We start from the raw sequence: 13,599 nt of genomic DNA on the forward strand, positions 1-13,599 counted from the left end.
TCTTGCAGGTATCCTTCTTTAACAATGTTTTTACACCTGCATCATCCAGCTTGCTAACATAAATAAGATTTCTGGCTAATGCAAGAATATGTATAACACCTGGAAGCGTTCTAATCCTTCCACCTTGCAACTTCAACTTTACTTTTCTGCGGCCAACGATTCTAGCCTTCCTGTCATCCCCCAAGAAGAAATCACCACCATCATATTTATCATACTCGCAGAACCACTCTCTATGGGGAGTGAAGTGAAAGGATGCACCTGAGTCAATCAACCATGCCTCATGATATACATGTGTACTTAAAGAAGCCAAGTACACATCCCCACCTTCATCTGAGGTGGTTTTCGCCTTTGCAGAAGGATCCTCATTAGATCCCTTTCCTTTGTCAGGAGCTTTAGATTTACAGTCCCTTTTGAAGTGGCCTTCCTTTCCGCATTTCCAGCACACCACCTTTACATGTTTTCCTGGAGATTTAGATCTCCCACTCGATGACTTATTTTTGTTTCTATTCTAGGACCGTCCTCGTACAGACAAGGCATCACCATTCTAGCTCTCCATATTTTTCCATCTCATCTCCTCCGTCAGCAAGGATGAGACTATTTCATCAAAATGCAAGGCAGTTGCATTGCTACCTATTGCAATAACTAGACTATCCCATGAATCTGGTAGAGAACACAACAAACTGATGCACCTATCTTCATCTAAAATTTTAATATCAACAGATGCTAACTGACTTACCATAGTATTAAATTCATTAAGATGCTCTTTCACCTAGTCTCCATCTTTCATCCTCAGGTTATACAACTTTTTCCGCATGAACAGTTTATTCACCAGAGACTTAGATTGGTACAAAGTCCCTAACTTGTCCCACAAAGCCTTCGCCATAGCTTCCCCTGATACATTCAGCAATACTGAATCTGAGACACACAATCGTATTGTGCTCTTTGCCTTTCGATCCAACTTCTTCCATTCTTCATCGAACACTCTCGTTGGTTTAGTACCCAAATCTACTGTGATCCACTGGTCTTTATCCACCAACAGATCCTCCATCTTGAGTTTCCACAACTCAAAACTATGACCATTAAATTTCTCGATCTCTATCTTTCCACTGCTCGCCATCTTCTTTCACCACTAGAATCGATCTCGCAGATCTCCCACTGAACAGGGTCTACCACAGGCCCGAGCGAAACCCCTCAGCAACAAAGGCATCCCCTTGAAGCCAAAACAACTCTAATACCAAATGTAGGTTTTAACCCTGTACAGAAATTACCTGCATACGAATTCTAAAACACAGAAAAATAAACAATGCGAGAGCATAACACATAAAACACATATACACAGAGATTTTCCCATTGGATCCCAAAATTGGGAATACCAGCTTGATTTTTCATTATGTTGCTTTCAATGTTACAATACATATTTATACATGCCGAAGCATCCAATACCATGGACTGAAAACCATCGTGTCCAGTACCATGGACCGAAAACCATCATGTCCAATACCATGGACTGAAAATCATTGCGTCCAAAAAACATGTGCAAAAATCATGCACAAAACCATAGGTGGGTCTGCCCAACTTAACATAGGGTCCAAAACCAAAATTTTCTGGGGTGTTGCCCCGAACCCCATAAAGTGGGGTTACGGGTGCCCTTCAAACCCCCTGTTAACTATGTGGAAAGAATATAACACAACCCAACAATCCTAAGATATAAACAACCAGGGATTCCTAGAGATTAAACCACCTCCACCCTTAGGCTACTTTAATCTCACCAAAACTAATCAAGAGATCACAAATCTCAAACAAGATTGGATGCCTCATAGTTTTTTCACCATTACCTTAAGGAATTTTCCTGTCTCCAACCACCTTTCGGGGGCTTCCTAGAGATTAAACCACCTCTACCCCCAAACCTTGGGAATTTTTATGAGACCACATCACCCGATTCCAAAACCTTCCGACACTCCAAAGGTCAACCAAAAAGGAATCCCATTGCACCATGGATAACTAGGAAATGGAAATGTTGAAACCATTATCAAACCAAGAAAAACCCAAGCCAATGACGAAAAATGAACCAAATAAACAAATTCATTTACCATGCATTCACACCTCAGCTAGGAAATCAAACATACAATCTATTACCTACAAAATCTTCTCGCTAAAGTTTCTTGATCCTACCTTGCTTGCTTGTCCTTTGCTTTCCTTGTATTTCCTTTTGCTTTCCTTTCTTCAATACTAGAGTGCTCCAAGAATGCTCAATGTGTGCAAGAGTATGAGAGAATGAGAGAATAGAAGAGAGCTCCAAAAATGAACTGACCAAAAGCTGTGAATTAATTGTTAGAAGCCCTTTTATCATTAAGGCCTCTATTTTCTTCATTTTCCTTCATTTTCCTCTCATGAAAATCTGTGACATTTCTTCTCCCTTTTCTCCTATTTTCCTTTATTTTCATAAATAAATGCCAAATAATTCCTCTTTTCCTTTTCCAATTCCTTAGCCAATTTCCTTAACCAAAATAAACAACAAGTGATGCCCATTATAGAGTTTTTCCCAACATTCAACTTGGAATATGTGTCCCATTTCCTTGGTCTTATTTTGCCTTCATTAACCTTTATTACATGAACGTTTAACCCAGGAATGTTACAAACATCCATTAAGAACCTCTTTGGTAGATGATTTGCATGAATGGACATTAGCATAAGGTTGCACAATTCCTATGGTTGATAGGAAGTGTTGTCTGTGTTGGAACCCACCAACATGCAAGGGGGTCTCCCCAATGAAAAGTCCCAATTAGACTTCGCACCGTTTAGTGTAGGAGCCCTTTAGAAATAAGGTTCGACTATCATTATTCTTAAATATTTTCCTTGGATACAATATTTACCACAAGAGAGTAATGTACATGTATTGTTGAATGAAAAAGTGAGTATGCCTTGTGAAATGTTCAATTGTAGAATGTATACAAGTTCCTTCACCGAGGGGATATATATATATATATATATATATATATATATAGATATATAAGAGTCGTTAAATAACTACCGAAATAGTTCACATAACAGTAACATTCATTAAAGCACATACAACACACATTCAATAAGATAAGCAGCAAAGCCACCGACATAGTTCAATTTATTTAGTACAAAATGCATCGCAAACATTCAAAGAGTAGCCTTACAACATTTACGATATACGCATGAAAGTGTGTCGACTCAATGAGCTTCAAGTATTAAGAGAAAGTTCCAAGATACGTCGATACAATGAACATCACTAGCTCCAATAGTGGAGCATTAGAGCTACCACTTCCTCTCCAAAAGAACTATCTTTTTCTTTGATTCTTAGTAGGAGAAGCCAAGAGAAAAGTCCTTTTCTTGAGCTATGAGGGTGTATTTATAACAAATGAGGTGACTCTCCACCTCCCTTGTGACTCTTGGACCCCCCTTATGACTCTTGAGCTTTCGTCTAACTTTGTGAATTTCCATGAGAATCTTTGACTTCCACATGAATTTTCACATTCTATAGGTGACCCTTGGACTTCCACTTTACATTACATTTCTCACATTATTGAAAATTACATGATTACATCCACAAATGATGATTCATATGACAACTTGAAGTGGCACCTTGACAAGACATGACATGACATTGATGATATGGACTCGATGATGATGTGATAATGTTAGGCCACTCTTTCTATTTCTATCTTTGTGTTTTATTTAGAGATGATACATGCCCTTCCTCTTCCTCCTCCATAAGGCTTGAGGATAGGGAGACTTCACTATGATCTTGATCTTCAACTTCTATCGCAATCTAGTGTCCCTTCATCAACTTGTCCTTGCAACTTCATAAGTGTCCTATAGTATAGTCTCCTTCTCCTTCTCCTTGATCATCAACATGTTATGTGAAGATGTAGTACTTGTAGTTGGAAATCACTCATGACAAGACGACATTAGCTCGAAAAACTCCTAGTCTAACATGCTTCATGAAAATAACTGATTGAACTAGAACCATGATCTGGACAGGAGGAAGGCTTAAGGATTGCATAATGCGCAATTCTAAAGGCCAGGAGTGAGGTGTTGAGGCTTGTGACTATGAAATGAACAACAATGGAGGCCTAGGCAAGAAGACTACGCAGTTGAGGGTCATAGTGAGGCAGGCTTGCCCACTGTGACTATGCAATGCAAAATTCAGGAAAGAGGGACGCCAGTGGATTGTGCAATTACGTAGTTCAAGGAGCCAGGGAGGAAGGCTACAGACTCGGATTTCACAATGCGCAGAAGGAGATTGATAGGGAGGCTTGATTGTGCAGCTGTGAAGGTCATGGGGCCAGGATTAAGAACTATGATTACACAATGTGCAATCCTTAGAGACAGAAACTGCGCATTGCACATTTCCAGGAGGCAAGGGTGCATGCTTGAGGCCCCCCACTATGCAATTCACAATTCAGGAGGGTGGAGCGAGCTTAATTTGGCCATGCAGAAAATCTTTTAGAATTTCGCTAAGTGTGGGATTAGTGAAGCATATATGCAACCAAGGTAGGACATGAACATGATGACACAGTCAGATCAATATATGACACATCATTAAACACTCAACACTAAAAAACAACATGGTCCACAATGACAAAACAACATACTCCTCCAAATGCAACACTTAAGGTACACATTGCGATGACAGTGATGACACTTTTGCGACAATGCATGAAACTTTGGGAATGGGTCTAATACATGTCTATATGATAAATAGGACCTGTTAATGTCAGTCTTTCTAGCCTTCCTACAGTGATCAAATATGCTCTTACAAAGTGGTCTCAGAGTGTCAAGGTCAAATTTTGTCATTTCAGTGAGTCTTCAAGCAAAATTTGGTCACTAGGCATTAGGTATAGGGTTTGCCCAAATGTCAGTCCATGTCATCATTCAGCTAAGCCTATCATCATTCAGAGGGTTGTCATTATCATGTCAGTGTCAAATGAGTCATTTTACACCTTATTCATGCTTCAGTTGTGCCTAAGTAAGGTCATTTCCCTCTCCTAGGGTTTTGAAGGCAATTTCTCTTGGATGGTCAATCACCGGCAAAACTTGTTTCCTGATGTTCATACACCTTTCCCTATCCTTAAAGTACCTTATCAAATGTTTCCCATCACTGAGATCCCCCAAATTCCTTATTTTTGCACAAACCCTAGTTTCTAGCTACAACCTGGCAATTTTCTAGGTTGGGCCTGTGTTTTGCCCTTTTGGACCCCTTCCCCTCGCTCAATCTCTAAGATTCCACTTTCCCCTACTTCCTAACATCCCTCTCCACTCCCAAAAATTTCCTCAAGAATTTAGAAGCCCCCTATCCCCTTCATTTCGCTTCATTTCGACAGAATTCCTTGTTTCACACATCGGGACAAGTTTCACTCAAATGATGTTTCAGAGCAATCAAAGATGAATTTTGGAAAAATGAGAGAGGTTTTTGTCCAGAACATGCCAAAGAAGAAAAACCTCCTTCATGTTTTTCACAGGTGTCATTGTTTGAGAGAAATGTCAAGAATACCGTTGCCTCAGGAGAATCAAAGACACCTCTGAAGTGACCTTGGGAAAATCAAGTTTTCTCCTAGCTTGGTGGGCCAAATGATTTTCTTGATGGGTAAAATGATAACTAGACACAAAGATATTTCCAATGAGCTATCATGAGCTCAATTTTGGGTTGAGGAAGGCATTCAAAAGTTGACTGCAACAACACTCTTCCTTCAGGCAGCCTCATTTGGCACTTTTTGACTAGTCTTGGGAGATTTGATTTTTGACAGGTCAAATGAACTCCAAAATGAAAAATTATAATCGGGTTGGAAATTAGACTCAAAGACCTTTCCAACGAGCTATCTTGCACCTGATTCTGACATCGGGAAGGCCTCCAAAAGCCTCCTGCAAAAGCGCGACCCGTTGGGTGGTGCGCGACCCGTTGAGAGCTCTTCCGCAGTTCAGAAAAGCAACGTGCGCGACCCGTTGGGGATTTCTCCACAGAAATTTGCCAGTAAGCTGCCAAATGACCCCAAATCTCTTCAAGGTTGCAGGTAGGCCTCTGATCATCAAAGTATTTTTGCTTGATAGAGAAAAATGAACATGGGAAATGTGTTTTAACGCCATCAAGTTGAAATGAGAAGTTCATGTATATTTGCTTTAAAAATGTCAAAATGCAAGTAGAGATACGGTTTTGTTTTGCTACTCTCAAGGTTATCCCTTTCACCCCCTGAGGTTGTTCATGAGGAGGGAAGGCCATCACAGTAGCATGATATTCTTGAGACCAGACATGTCAGCTCTCCTCCATTGGTCACTTATCAGAAAGGCCCAAGGGCCTTATTTGCAGCAGCTAGGCGAGTACTATCTCCACAGCAGGTGGAAGGGGTCTCGCCTTCATCATCAGCATAGCGAGTGTTATCTCCACATCAGGTGGAAGGGGCCTCTCTTTCTTCACCAGCACAGGTACTACAGAGGGGCAAAGAGCCCATGATTCATGAGGATCCGGTGATTGATCTTGAGGTTAGTTCTCCTAGCCAAGAGGCGAAGGAAATCATTCAGCATCTCAGGGCTGAAAATGATGTTTTACAGAGGAGACTTGAGGGTGCCCAATGGACTATTACTTACCTGGAGCAGCGGAACAAACAATTGGAGGATGAGAAAACGCTTGATGAGCTATGGAAGATTCGTAGCGACCGAGTCTTGAACCGTAGAAGACCCGGTGATCCATTGCCTGCTGACCGAGAGTCTATGCTCATTCAGGAGAACGCACACTTGGAGAGGCTATTGGCTAAGGCCAACCAAGAGAAGATATTGCTGAGGAACATGAAAAACCATTACTGGGCAAGAATGCATGTTTGCAAGGCAAAAATGAAAATGTTCCAAAGGAGGTTATCCTAGGCTCTTAGGCGGAAGAAAAAGACCAACCTACTCCGTATCTTGGCTGAGGCATCCCTCAAGGATCATGGCACTCACTAGCATCATCTACAGCACAAATACCAAATTTTTTTGAGAATTTTGGGTAATTTTGTATTTTTGGGAAATTTACAGGTTTTGGCTTCTCAACGGGTCTCACCCCCGGTGAGACCCTTTGTCATCGTAGCTCCGTTTTGCAAAAACTCAACATTGCTAGATTTTTCATGCAAAGTTACACATTCCTATGGATGGACTTGAGTTTTTATGGAGTTTTGGGCCTCCAAAAGGTCAAAATACAGGCAAAATTTGACTTTCTGCTCCTTTTTTGAGTTGCAGAAGCAGTCTTGGGAGAATTGACTTTTGACTAGTCAAATGACCTCCAAATCCAAAAATTCTAGTTGGGTTGGAAAGTAGACTCAGAGGCCTTTCCAACGAGCTATCCTGCACCTCATTCTGACACCGGGAAGGCCTCCAAATAGAGCTCCAAAGTGCGCGACCCGTTGAGAAAATGTGCGCGACCCGTTGAGGAAATTGTGCCAGATTTGACCAGTTCAGCCCAGAAAACGCAGTTTGGCTCCAGTTTGACCTTTTGAGGTTGATGGTGGTCCTATTGGATGTAATTGTGACACTTTTTGGATACTTTTACTCTTGTTTAACTCTTCTAGAAGTTTCTTTCATGTAAAGGGTAAAAATTGAATGTATGAACTGGTTTCCAAGTTTATAGAGGCAAGTTGTTTTGACTGCCTATTTTGTAGTGCTTAGTTTAGAAGTGGTTCAAACAGCTCCTAGGATAGTGAGCTCGACCCATGGAGGCAGGGAAAGAGGTTAGATCATCTATATTATGTACTTTTTTGCTCATTTTCATGGTTGGACTCTTGAGGGAGAAGCTATCATTGTATATTTTCACTGTATCTCTGCAATTTTTGGCTAAGGAAGACCAGGGTTTTGCAGTCATCTTTGGGATTCTTGTGGACTCATGTGTTGATGGTGTGTTTCTTCATGTTCTTGTAAGCTTTGTTATGTGATTCATTTCCTTTCTTTACTGCTGCACATTAAACAAATGAAGTGTTAAAGTATGAATTCATGCTAGCCATGCTCTGCTTTTAAATTTGTTTAATTTCAATGTTTTCTACTGTCTAAAGGGAATTCAAAGTCATTGTTTGCTCTCTTTAGCTCCTCATCTTTCATTCTTGATCATCCACCTCAGTTAAAGGCATCAACGCTGTCTCCTACCTCGCCCCAAGGAACCCCCTGCAGAAACTGTGTCCAATCCCCGCACCCAAAATTGCAATCCCTCAAATTGCCACCAAAAACCCAAAAAACCCCAAATCAACCTTTTTAATCAGTTTACTAGCCTAATATCAGTGTTACCTTGTTGGTCATCTCATCCCATTGAAGATCTGCCGAGATTGACCGGAGAGAGCCTTCTCCTGCCCCGTAGGGCTAGCTACGAGGCTAAATGGTTTGATGTAGCCTTGAGGTTTACCTTCCTCAGCCTGAGGTGAAATTTCAAGCGCTAACAAGACCCATCGATACAAAATTTTCTCCTTGAAATGAACCATAACTCCACTTTTTTCCGTGTGCGACACTTCCCATCCCAAAAGACAACACTTGAGTTTTCTTCACAAAGGGACTAGAAAACTCAGAGAATATACATGGGATGGCTCTTAATACTAGGAACAATAGCTTGCAAGCTCAAAGAAGGCTCTGAAATTTGAATGTAGGCCAAAATTTTTGAGCGTGTTGTAGCAACGACAACACTTGGTGACACACTGATAGAACTCCAGGTTCTTTGCCATGCTCTAACCTTTTGTGCAGTGTCTAGTTTTTCATGAAGTGTTGATTCATTGTATAGATTACTCTAGGTATCCCACTTGACTCGGTTATAGATATTGTCCCCTCTATTCCTTTCTCAGTTAACAAATCCACAAAATTACCTATATCACAATTGTTTCGATTCAAAAGAAGGTAATATATTTACGAGCTTAAGATATTTAGAGTCTTAGTTTTCATATTTGGTGTTACTTCGTTGTGAGTAGGTTTGGATAGTACCCCAACAGAGTCACTATAGGAATGCAAGCATTACTTCACTACTAGCGAGCCTGAAAAATACCTCGACAAAGTTGTTTTCTTCACCACTCTGTGTAAGAAGAATTTTTTTTTTTCACCTTTTATTTATTTTATTTATAGGATTGTGCTTCGACACTTATTATTTCATGGGGGTGCAAGAGGGATCCCGACTTATTGAGAGAATAAGAGGTTGTTCCTTCAAAGAAATAATAATTCCTTTTCTGCTCATATATATATATATATATATATATATTAGCATGCTCGTTATAGATTTTCCCCTTGTCCTTCTCTACTTGATTGTATCAACATGCAAAACACCGAAACATAAAGAACAAAGCGTAGCACTGAGTTTCCTAGAATATATATGGGTGTCATGGTTTTACACAAATCCATCCTTATGCAAGGATCATATTTTCCATTGAAACATCATCGACCAAGATATATGTATGAAGACAAAGAAGAAGGACTAAAGGTTAGCCAAATGTTGTAGTGTCACCAGGCCCATTTCCATTTTCCCACACACATTGGAACCAAACAAAACACTTCCACACAAGGTTTATTCACAAGAAAAAAAAGAAAATGGAAAACACTGAACATGACAAGAAAACAAGCAAAGATGAATAAATATGTACATAGGGTCGGGCACAATCATGGACTACTATTGAAAATATTGTTTCAAATGTTGGCCATTGACAGGAAGAGAGTCCATATTCCCATCCAAAGATTGGAGATGATAAGTGTGGTGTCCAAGCTTGTCACAAACAACAAATGGCTCGATCCACATGGACTAGAATTTAGTGTGTTTCCCTTTCTCTTTGAGGGATGTATCCACTTCAATACTAAGTTTCCCACACTGAACTCCTTACTCCCTACAAACTTCTTATCAAACCATCACTTAATAGGAATCTAATGAATGGAAAATTTTTCCTTTGCTTTCCTCCTTTCTTCCTGTAACTTGAAAAGTGTGTCTATCCTACTATGAAAACAAGACACAGTTTTCCTCGAGACTCTTGAGAAAGTTGAAGGATTGGTAGGTATATGTTAGTAGGTAGAATGACTTCTTTCCCATACATTAGAAAGTAAGGGGAAGTTTATAAAGAGGGTTTAGGCATAACAGAGTCGTCCCATAGAGCATTCACCAAAGCATTATGCTAGTTCCTTTGTTCAAGGTAAACAATTTTCTTAATAATGTGAATTCGATTTTTATTGGTTGACTCAACAAGACCATTACCCTGTGGATAGTAATTATATGAATGATTCAAAACAATGCCATTTTCTAATGCAAAATCATAAATATTAAGCGATGAGAAATAAGTTGCATTATCGAAAACAGGTGATTTAGGAACACCAAACTTGGTAATGATATTCTGTCTAAGGAAATTGATGACTACCTGATCATTCACTTGTTTGAGAGGAACCACTTCTGTCCATTGTGTAAAGTAGTATGTAGCAGTGAGAATATAGCGGTGTTACTTCAATGAGTGTGGAAAGAGTTCACCAATGACGTACAATCCCCATTGTTGGAAAGGTTCTTCTAGAAAAATAGACTACTATAGGGAAGCTGAATTTATATCACTACCAACGCATTTCTAACAAACAGAACACTTGCGGGCATAAGTATGGGAATCTATAACAATCTTGGTTAAAAATCCATGTAAAAATATATAAGACCACGACCATGGGACACACATTCCAAGCTCAATGGTGGGAAAATCATTCTAGTGGGTTTTCATTTCGGTTATTATGGCTAAAGGAAATTGGCAAAGGCAATGGCAGAGGCTTTAGAAAGGCATGAGGCATTTATTGGCATTTTATTTATGAAAATAATGGAAATTAGCAGAAAAGGAAGGTGAAAGGTCATAGGTTGCATGTGAGGAGTAAATTGAATGAGAATAATGGAAAATGAAGAAAATAGAGGCCTCATTGATAAAAAGGCTTCTAAGGATCAGTGGGCAAGCTTGGTCAGTTCAGTTTTGGAGTTGTCTATATATTGGCTCCCTCTCTCATACTCTTGGACACTTAGAGTTTTCTTGGAGCACTCTTGGAGGAGTGTGGCATACTTGGATTTTTGGAACAAGAAGGCAAAGGAAGAGTAGGAAAGTGTAAGAGGGAAAAGGGATCAGAAACTACAATGGGTTTTCCTCACTAGTTTTGGCATACATGGCATATGCATGTGGTTTATTGGTCAAGATCTGTCATTGGCATGGAAGATTTCCTGGATTGACAATGGATTTTCCTAGCCTTGCCATTTCCTGGATAGTCATGGTGTTGTGGGTTTATTTCCTTGCTTCTTGTTGGTTCTCATGTTTCCATAGCTTGGGTTGAGTTACTAGTTCTTGGAAGCCCTAGTTGGACAAACGCTCTGGAAAACTTGTAACAACTTGGGTTGAGTTACTAGTCCTGGAAGTGTTGGTTGGACAAACAATCTGGAAGCCCTAGGTGGGTTGACTTACTAGTCTTGGAAGCCCGGGTTGGACAAACACTCTAGAAGCCCAGAATAAGTTATGGGTTTAATTACTAGTCCTCGAAGCCTTGGTTGGAACAAATGCTCTAGAGTGATGGAAGGCTTGGGTAGAGACCAATTTGATGATGATTTTGTGATGTATGATCGTGAGGTGGAATCAATATTTGATGGGTTGAGGTGGTTGGCCTCTAGAAGCCCTGGATGGTTTTGGATTGATGTGTTTAATGAGATCCCACATTCATTCTTGGAATATGTCACAGGGGTGACTCACTAAAGAGATTTTTGGCTCATCCATGTCTATGGTTTGGTGGTTCGTGGAAGTCCCACAATTGGTTGGCCTTTGCATCATTAATAAGAGGTTATTTCTCCTCGTTATTTTATGAGTATTGTACTAGTTTATATGTGGGTTAAATGGATGTTGTTTCCTTGGTATTTCTTTCCTTATGATGTTGGTTATGAATATGTATTATGTTGGTGGCTATGTATGGCTCTCATCATGTTTTAACTTGTAAATGAATGAATAATATATCTATGACCTAATGGATGAAGTGGTAGCTAATGTGTTGAGGCATCAATGCTTCTTAGTGATTCTCAAATGAGTATGGTACCCCTATGCTTAGATTTGTTATTTACACTTGTAGATTACATATTCGTAATATGTTTGATGAAATTCCTGTCATGGCTAGTAGGGGTCCAGCCAAGGGCTTGTTCAAGTACTTGCAATTGTATCATCATTTCTATGTTATCTTTCTGTTCTGAAGGTTGCATTGAGTTCTGGGTAGTGATATGGGATCTGGTCCTTAAAAAGTGGCTCAAATCTGAGGGACACTAGCACAGTACTGAGAAAAATATTCCTTGGACATTGGCATGCCTTGTCATGAGAGCATCGAAAGCTTCCTAGATGATGTCATGCCCATATCATGGGAGCATATAGGGGTTAAGTGGTCTAAACTATTAGTGGGACCCAAGCGTTGGTTAGCAGAAAAGTTGGGATGGTTCCTAGGGGTCCTATTGCTGATGTTGAAGGTCCGTATGGTGTGTGTCTGTCGGTTTCACTTCCTTAATGTGACTTAGGAGGTTGAATCATATCATAGTAAATTCACGTCACATGTTTACCCTAGTTGGTTGGTTACTTGGGTAAATGTGGGAGGAGGGCATTATCAAGTGGTATCAGAGCATGGTACACCCCTTAGACTGGATGGGTGGTGTGTTGGTCATGCATTCATGTCCGTGGAATATGTGTTCCTTATGCTTTTAGTCCATGTGCGTGTTGCATTTTCATGGTGTTGATCATGGTTGTAGTGTTGTCACAATGTGAAGGTTGATGGTGTTGCTGTGGGATGTGTCATCATGCATGTCGATGTCTATATGTTGTTATGCATGCATTGCCATGATTATGGTTATGCATGTATGGTAGGTCAGACATGCATTGTGAGGTCATTGGATGAAATTAGGTCATAATAAGGCTATTGGTATGTTATGATGCTAATGTGTTGGCTTAGATAGAGCAGGAGAAACGAATCATTAAAGTGAAGTTGCAACATTGGACCTCGAGGCAAGAGCATGTCATCATACATGTTTGTATGTTGGGCTTGCAAGTATGTATGTTAAGGATTGTTATATGCATTATTGTTATGCGTATGCCTTTTATTGATGTTATGGTTACATACATGATAGATGCTAGTTGATTATTGAAGTCATATGCACATGTGTCAGATAGTCATGAATGATAGTAACCTGTGGTTGTATGAATTGCTATTATTGTCTTAGGTAAAATAACTTGATGATTATGTTATATGTTATACATTGTTGATGAGTATGTTATAAGACAATTAGCTTGATGATTAGGTTATATTTTGTTGATGAGCATGTTATATGTTAACTTCTTGTTGTTATATGATAGGGTTATAACATTAATATCTTGATGTTATATGTATCACACTAACTTGGATTGGTCTATGCAAATGGTTAGGATTATGAAATTTAGGTATGAGCTAATATGTTGTGATATTATGTCATACTAATCTAGACTGACTGTGCGGATGTGATTATTATGTATGGATGACAATTATTTATGAGCTTATGATGTGAACATATTAGTTAGTTATTGTTATGGATATCATGATCTTATTTATGGTTGAGTTGATATGTTGTGAAGTTATATC

Source organism: Pinus tabuliformis, chromosome 9 (genome assembly GCF_031772625.1).
Source record: "Pinus tabuliformis cultivar Carrire ecotype Pingquan chromosome 9, CPIR1, whole genome shotgun sequence".
Lineage (NCBI taxonomy): Eukaryota > Viridiplantae > Streptophyta > Pinopsida > Pinales > Pinaceae > Pinus > Pinus tabuliformis.